At 46.8% G+C, this 5,000-nt stretch overlaps 28 non-coding genes across 28 annotated transcripts; all 28 read left to right on the top strand.

Moving 5' to 3' along the window:
* Window positions 1-55: 55 nt before the first annotated feature.
* TRNAI-AAU (transfer RNA isoleucine (anticodon AAU)) lies at window positions 56-129 on the top strand. The gene has a single exon. It is a non-coding gene; the product is annotated as a tRNA-Ile (tRNA).
* A 77-nt stretch (window positions 130-206) lies between these two features.
* On the top strand, window positions 207-280 carry TRNAI-AAU (transfer RNA isoleucine (anticodon AAU)). The gene has a single exon. It is a non-coding gene; the product is annotated as a tRNA-Ile (tRNA).
* A 77-nt stretch (window positions 281-357) lies between these two features.
* TRNAI-AAU (transfer RNA isoleucine (anticodon AAU)) lies at window positions 358-431 on the top strand. Its single transcript has one exon. It is a non-coding gene; the product is annotated as a tRNA-Ile (tRNA).
* A 77-nt stretch (window positions 432-508) lies between these two features.
* On the top strand, window positions 509-582 carry TRNAI-AAU (transfer RNA isoleucine (anticodon AAU)). Its single transcript has one exon. It is a non-coding gene; the product is annotated as a tRNA-Ile (tRNA).
* A 77-nt stretch (window positions 583-659) lies between these two features.
* On the top strand, window positions 660-733 carry TRNAI-AAU (transfer RNA isoleucine (anticodon AAU)). Its single transcript has one exon. It is a non-coding gene; the product is annotated as a tRNA-Ile (tRNA).
* A 77-nt stretch (window positions 734-810) lies between these two features.
* TRNAI-AAU (transfer RNA isoleucine (anticodon AAU)) lies at window positions 811-884 on the top strand. The gene has a single exon. It is a non-coding gene; the product is annotated as a tRNA-Ile (tRNA).
* A 77-nt stretch (window positions 885-961) lies between these two features.
* Window positions 962-1,035, top strand: TRNAI-AAU (transfer RNA isoleucine (anticodon AAU)). The gene has a single exon. It is a non-coding gene; the product is annotated as a tRNA-Ile (tRNA).
* Window positions 1,036-1,112: 77 nt separating this feature from the next.
* Window positions 1,113-1,186, top strand: TRNAI-AAU (transfer RNA isoleucine (anticodon AAU)). Its single transcript has one exon. It is a non-coding gene; the product is annotated as a tRNA-Ile (tRNA).
* A 77-nt stretch (window positions 1,187-1,263) lies between these two features.
* TRNAI-AAU (transfer RNA isoleucine (anticodon AAU)) lies at window positions 1,264-1,337 on the top strand. Its single transcript has one exon. It is a non-coding gene; the product is annotated as a tRNA-Ile (tRNA).
* Window positions 1,338-1,414: 77 nt separating this feature from the next.
* Window positions 1,415-1,488, top strand: TRNAI-AAU (transfer RNA isoleucine (anticodon AAU)). Its single transcript has one exon. It is a non-coding gene; the product is annotated as a tRNA-Ile (tRNA).
* Window positions 1,489-1,565: 77 nt separating this feature from the next.
* Window positions 1,566-1,639, top strand: TRNAI-AAU (transfer RNA isoleucine (anticodon AAU)). Its single transcript has one exon. It is a non-coding gene; the product is annotated as a tRNA-Ile (tRNA).
* Window positions 1,640-1,716: 77 nt separating this feature from the next.
* TRNAI-AAU (transfer RNA isoleucine (anticodon AAU)) lies at window positions 1,717-1,790 on the top strand. Its single transcript has one exon. It is a non-coding gene; the product is annotated as a tRNA-Ile (tRNA).
* Window positions 1,791-1,867: 77 nt separating this feature from the next.
* Window positions 1,868-1,941, top strand: TRNAI-AAU (transfer RNA isoleucine (anticodon AAU)). Its single transcript has one exon. It is a non-coding gene; the product is annotated as a tRNA-Ile (tRNA).
* A 77-nt stretch (window positions 1,942-2,018) lies between these two features.
* Window positions 2,019-2,092, top strand: TRNAI-AAU (transfer RNA isoleucine (anticodon AAU)). Its single transcript has one exon. It is a non-coding gene; the product is annotated as a tRNA-Ile (tRNA).
* A 77-nt stretch (window positions 2,093-2,169) lies between these two features.
* Window positions 2,170-2,243, top strand: TRNAI-AAU (transfer RNA isoleucine (anticodon AAU)). Its single transcript has one exon. It is a non-coding gene; the product is annotated as a tRNA-Ile (tRNA).
* Window positions 2,244-2,320: 77 nt separating this feature from the next.
* On the top strand, window positions 2,321-2,394 carry TRNAI-AAU (transfer RNA isoleucine (anticodon AAU)). The gene has a single exon. It is a non-coding gene; the product is annotated as a tRNA-Ile (tRNA).
* Window positions 2,395-2,471: 77 nt separating this feature from the next.
* On the top strand, window positions 2,472-2,545 carry TRNAI-AAU (transfer RNA isoleucine (anticodon AAU)). Its single transcript has one exon. It is a non-coding gene; the product is annotated as a tRNA-Ile (tRNA).
* A 77-nt stretch (window positions 2,546-2,622) lies between these two features.
* TRNAI-AAU (transfer RNA isoleucine (anticodon AAU)) lies at window positions 2,623-2,696 on the top strand. Its single transcript has one exon. It is a non-coding gene; the product is annotated as a tRNA-Ile (tRNA).
* A 77-nt stretch (window positions 2,697-2,773) lies between these two features.
* On the top strand, window positions 2,774-2,847 carry TRNAI-AAU (transfer RNA isoleucine (anticodon AAU)). Its single transcript has one exon. It is a non-coding gene; the product is annotated as a tRNA-Ile (tRNA).
* Window positions 2,848-2,924: 77 nt separating this feature from the next.
* On the top strand, window positions 2,925-2,998 carry TRNAI-AAU (transfer RNA isoleucine (anticodon AAU)). Its single transcript has one exon. It is a non-coding gene; the product is annotated as a tRNA-Ile (tRNA).
* A 77-nt stretch (window positions 2,999-3,075) lies between these two features.
* TRNAI-AAU (transfer RNA isoleucine (anticodon AAU)) lies at window positions 3,076-3,149 on the top strand. Its single transcript has one exon. It is a non-coding gene; the product is annotated as a tRNA-Ile (tRNA).
* A 77-nt stretch (window positions 3,150-3,226) lies between these two features.
* Window positions 3,227-3,300, top strand: TRNAI-AAU (transfer RNA isoleucine (anticodon AAU)). Its single transcript has one exon. It is a non-coding gene; the product is annotated as a tRNA-Ile (tRNA).
* A 77-nt stretch (window positions 3,301-3,377) lies between these two features.
* TRNAI-AAU (transfer RNA isoleucine (anticodon AAU)) lies at window positions 3,378-3,451 on the top strand. The gene has a single exon. It is a non-coding gene; the product is annotated as a tRNA-Ile (tRNA).
* Window positions 3,452-3,528: 77 nt separating this feature from the next.
* Window positions 3,529-3,602, top strand: TRNAI-AAU (transfer RNA isoleucine (anticodon AAU)). Its single transcript has one exon. It is a non-coding gene; the product is annotated as a tRNA-Ile (tRNA).
* A 77-nt stretch (window positions 3,603-3,679) lies between these two features.
* Window positions 3,680-3,753, top strand: TRNAI-AAU (transfer RNA isoleucine (anticodon AAU)). Its single transcript has one exon. It is a non-coding gene; the product is annotated as a tRNA-Ile (tRNA).
* A 77-nt stretch (window positions 3,754-3,830) lies between these two features.
* TRNAI-AAU (transfer RNA isoleucine (anticodon AAU)) lies at window positions 3,831-3,904 on the top strand. The gene has a single exon. It is a non-coding gene; the product is annotated as a tRNA-Ile (tRNA).
* A 77-nt stretch (window positions 3,905-3,981) lies between these two features.
* Window positions 3,982-4,055, top strand: TRNAI-AAU (transfer RNA isoleucine (anticodon AAU)). Its single transcript has one exon. It is a non-coding gene; the product is annotated as a tRNA-Ile (tRNA).
* Window positions 4,056-4,132: 77 nt separating this feature from the next.
* Window positions 4,133-4,206, top strand: TRNAI-AAU (transfer RNA isoleucine (anticodon AAU)). The gene has a single exon. It is a non-coding gene; the product is annotated as a tRNA-Ile (tRNA).
* The last annotated feature ends 794 nt before the right edge of the window (window positions 4,207-5,000 follow it).

Genomic DNA, 5,000 nt, shown 5'->3' with positions numbered 1-5,000 from the left:
TCTTGATGAGAACACAATTCATCAGAAATCTTGCACAATAACTATCAGAGCAAGTGGCCTGTTAGCTCAGTTGGTTAGAGCGCCGTGCTAATAACGCGGATGTCGAGGGTTCGATCCCCTTACGGGCCAGAGTGTAGACCTTTTACTTCCTCTTGATGAGAACACAATTCATCAGAAAATCTTGCACAATAACTATCAGAGCAAGTGGCCTGTTAGCTCAGTTGGTTAGAGCGCCGTGCTAATAACGCGGATGTCGAGGGTTCGATCCCCTTACGGGCCAGAGTGTAGACCTTTTACTTCCTCTTGATGAGAACACAATTCATCAGAAAATCTTGCACAATAACTATCAGAGCAAGTGGCCTGTTAGCTCAGTTGGTTAGAGCGCCGTGCTAATAACGCGGATGTCGAGGGTTCGATCCCCTTACGGGCCAGAGTGTAGACCTTTTACTTCCTCTTGATGAGAACACAATTCATCAGAAAATCTTGCACAATAACTATCAGAGCAAGTGGCCTGTTAGCTCAGTTGGTTAGAGCGCCGTGCTAATAACGCGGATGTCGAGGGTTCGATCCCCTTACGGGCCAGAGTGTAGACCTTTTACTTCCTCTTGATGAGAACACAATTCATCAGAAAATCTTGCACAATAACTATCAGAGCAAGTGGCCTGTTAGCTCAGTTGGTTAGAGCGCCGTGCTAATAACGCGGATGTCGAGGGTTCGATCCCCTTACGGGCCAGAGTGTAGACCTTTTACTTCCTCTTGATGAGAACACAATTCATCAGAAAATCTTGCACAATAACTATCAGAGCAAGTGGCCTGTTAGCTCAGTTGGTTAGAGCGCCGTGCTAATAACGCGGATGTCGAGGGTTCGATCCCCTTACGGGCCAGAGTGTAGACCTTTTACTTCCTCTTGATGAGAACACAATTCATCAGAAAATCTTGCACAATAACTATCAGAGCAAGTGGCCTGTTAGCTCAGTTGGTTAGAGCGCCGTGCTAATAACGCGGATGTCGAGGGTTCGATCCCCTTACGGGCCAGAGTGTAGACCTTTTACTTCCTCTTGATGAGAACACAATTCATCAGAAAATCTTGCACAATAACTATCAGAGCAAGTGGCCTGTTAGCTCAGTTGGTTAGAGCGCCGTGCTAATAACGCGGATGTCGAGGGTTCGATCCCCTTACGGGCCAGAGTGTAGACCTTTTACTTCCTCTTGATGAGAACACAATTCATCAGAAAATCTTGCACAATAACTATCAGAGCAAGTGGCCTGTTAGCTCAGTTGGTTAGAGCGCCGTGCTAATAACGCGGATGTCGAGGGTTCGATCCCCTTACGGGCCAGAGTGTAGACCTTTTACTTCCTCTTGATGAGAACACAATTCATCAGAAAATCTTGCACAATAACTATCAGAGCAAGTGGCCTGTTAGCTCAGTTGGTTAGAGCGCCGTGCTAATAACGCGGATGTCGAGGGTTCGATCCCCTTACGGGCCAGAGTGTAGACCTTTTACTTCCTCTTGATGAGAACACAATTCATCAGAAAATCTTGCACAATAACTATCAGAGCAAGTGGCCTGTTAGCTCAGTTGGTTAGAGCGCCGTGCTAATAACGCGGATGTCGAGGGTTCGATCCCCTTACGGGCCAGAGTGTAAACCTTTTACTTCCTCTTGATGAGAACACAATTCATCAGAAAATCTTGCACAATAACTATCAGAGCAAGTGGCCTGTTAGCTCAGTTGGTTAGAGCGCCGTGCTAATAACGCGGATGTCGAGGGTTCGATCCCCTTACGGGCCAGAGTGTAGACCTTTTATTTCCTCTTGATGAGAACACAATTCATCAGAAAATCTTGCACAATAACTATCAGAGCAAGTGGCCTGTTAGCTCAGTTGGTTAGAGCGCCGTGCTAATAACGCGGATGTCGAGGGTTCGATCCCCTTACGGGCCAGAGTGTAGACCTTCTACTTCCTCTTGATGAGAACACAATTCATCAGAAAATCTTGCACAATAACTATCAGAGCAAGTGGCCTGTTAGCTCAGTTGGTTAGAGCGCCGTGCTAATAACGCGGATGTCGAGGGTTCGATCCCCTTACGGGCCAGAGTGTAGACCTTTTACTTCCTCTTGATGAGAACACAATTCATCAGAAAATCTTGCACAATAACTATCAGAGCAAGTGGCCTGTTAGCTCAGTTGGTTAGAGCGCCGTGCTAATAACGCGGATGTCGAGGGTTCGATCCCCTTACGGGCCAGAGTGTAGACCTTTTACTTCCTCTTGATGAGAACACAATTCATCAGAAAATCTTGCACAATAACTATCAGAGCAAGTGGCCTGTTAGCTCAGTTGGTTAGAGCGCCGTGCTAATAACGCGGATGTCGAGGGTTCGATCCCCTTACGGGCCAGAGTGTAGACCTTTTACTTCCTCTTGATGAGAACACAATTCATCAGAAAATCTTGCACAATAACTATCAGAGCAAGTGGCCTGTTAGCTCAGTTGGTTAGAGCGCCGTGCTAATAACGCGGATGTCGAGGGTTCGATCCCCTTACGGGCCAGAGTGTAGACCTTTTACTTCCTCTTGATGAGAACACAATTCATCAGAAAATCTTGCACAATAACTATCAGAGCAAGTGGCCTGTTAGCTCAGTTGGTTAGAGCGCCGTGCTAATAACGCGGATGTCGAGGGTTCGATCCCCTTACGGGCCAGAGTGTAGACCTTTTGCTTCCTCTTGATGAGAACACAATTCATCAGAAAATCTTGCACAATAACTATCAGAGCAAGTGGCCTGTTAGCTCAGTTGGTTAGAGCGCCGTGCTAATAACGCGGATGTCGAGGGTTCGATCCCCTTACGGGCCAGAGTGTAGACCTTTTGCTTCCTCTTGATGAGAACACAATTCATCAGAAAATCTTGCACAATAACTATCAGAGCAAGTGGCCTGTTAGCTCAGTTGGTTAGAGCGCCGTGCTAATAACGCGGATGTCGAGGGTTCGATCCCCTTACGGGCCAGAGTGTAGACCTTTTGCTTCCTCTTGATGAGAACACAATTCATCAGAAAATCTTGCACAATAACTATCAGAGCAAGTGGCCTGTTAGCTCAGTTGGTTAGAGCGCCGTGCTAATAACGCGGATGTCGAGGGTTCGATCCCCTTACGGGCCAGAGTGTAGACCTTTTGCTTCCTCTTGATGAGAACACAATTCATCAGAAAATCTTGCACAATAACTATCAGAGCAAGTGGCCTGTTAGCTCAGTTGGTTAGAGCGCCGTGCTAATAACGCGGATGTCGAGGGTTCGATCCCCTTACGGGCCAGAGTGTAGACCTTTTGCTTCCTCTTGATGAGAACACAATTCATCAGAAAATCTTGCACAATAACTATCAGAGCAAGTGGCCTGTTAGCTCAGTTGGTTAGAGCGCCGTGCTAATAACGCGGATGTCGAGGGTTCGATCCCCTTACGGGCCAGAGTGTAGACCTTTTGCTTCCTCTTGATGAGAACACAATTCATCAGAAAATCTTGCACAATAACTATCAGAGCAAGTGGCCTGTTAGCTCAGTTGGTTAGAGCGCCGTGCTAATAACGCGGATGTCGAGGGTTCGATCCCCTTACGGGCCAGAGTGTAGACCTTTTGCTTCCTCTTGATGAGAACACAATTCATCAGAAAATCTTGCACAATAACTATCAGAGCAAGTGGCCTGTTAGCTCAGTTGGTTAGAGCGCCGTGCTAATAACGCGGATGTCGAGGGTTCGATCCCCTTACGGGCCAGAGTGTAGACCTTTTGCTTCCTCTTGATGAGAACACAATTCATCAGAAAATCTTGCACAATAACTATCAGAGCAAGTGGCCTGTTAGCTCAGTTGGTTAGAGCGCCGTGCTAATAACGCGGATGTCGAGGGTTCGATCCCCTTACGGGCCAGAGTGTAGACCTTTTACTTCCTCTTGATGAGAACACAATTCATCAGAAAATCTTGCACAATAACTATCAGAGCAAGTGGCCTGTTAGCTCAGTTGGTTAGAGCGCCGTGCTAATAACGCGGATGTCGAGGGTTCGATCCCCTTACGGGCCAGAGTGTAGACCTTTTACTTCCTCTTGATGAGAACACAATTCATCAGAAAATCTTGCACAATAACTATCAGAGCAAGTGGCCTGTTAGCTCAGTTGGTTAGAGCGCCGTGCTAATAACGCGGATGTCGAGGGTTCGATCCCCTTACGGGCCAGAGTGTAAACCTTTTACTTCCTCTTGATGAGAACACAATTCATCAGAAAATCTTGCACAATAACTATCAGAGCAAGTGGCCTGTTAGCTCAGTTGGTTAGAGCGCCGTGCTAATAACGCGGATGTCGAGGGTTCGATCCTCTTACGGGCCAGAGTGTAAACCTTTTACTTCCTCTTGATGAGAACACAATTCATCAGAAAATCTTGCACAATAACTATCAGAGTAAGTGGCCTGTTAGCTCAGTTGGTTAGAGCGCCGTGCTAATAACGCGGATGTCGAGGGTTCGATCCCCTTACGGCCTAGAGTGTAAACCTTTTACTTCCTCTTGATGAGAACCCAATTCATCAGAAAATCTTGCACAATAACTACCAGAGTAAGTGGCCTGTTAGCTCAGTTGGTTAGAGCGCCGTGCTAATAACGCGGATGTCGAGGGTTCGATCCCCTTACGCGCCAGAGTGTAAACCTTTTACTTCCTCTTGATGAGAACACAATTCATCAGAAAATCTTGCACAATAACTATCAGAGCAAGTGGCCTGTTAGCTCAGTTGGTTAGAGTGCCGTGCTAATAACGCGGATGTCGAGGGTTCGATCCCCTTACGTGCCAGAGTGTAAACCTTTTACTTCCTCTTGATGAGAACACAATTCATCAGAAAATCTTGCACAATAACTATCTGAGTAAGAGGCCTGTTAGCTCAGTTGGTTAGAGCGCCGTGCTAATAACGCGGATGTCGAGGGTTCGATCCCCTTACTGACCAGAATGAATCTTTTTCCTTACTCTTCACTAAATTGCAACG

The sequence above is a fragment of the Palaemon carinicauda genome, chromosome 30, assembly GCF_036898095.1.
Source record: "Palaemon carinicauda isolate YSFRI2023 chromosome 30, ASM3689809v2, whole genome shotgun sequence".
NCBI classification, from domain to species: Eukaryota; Metazoa; Arthropoda; class Malacostraca; order Decapoda; family Palaemonidae; genus Palaemon; species Palaemon carinicauda.
The sequence above is the reverse complement of the archived record's forward strand: the minus strand, read 5'-3'. Positions and strand labels throughout refer to the sequence as shown.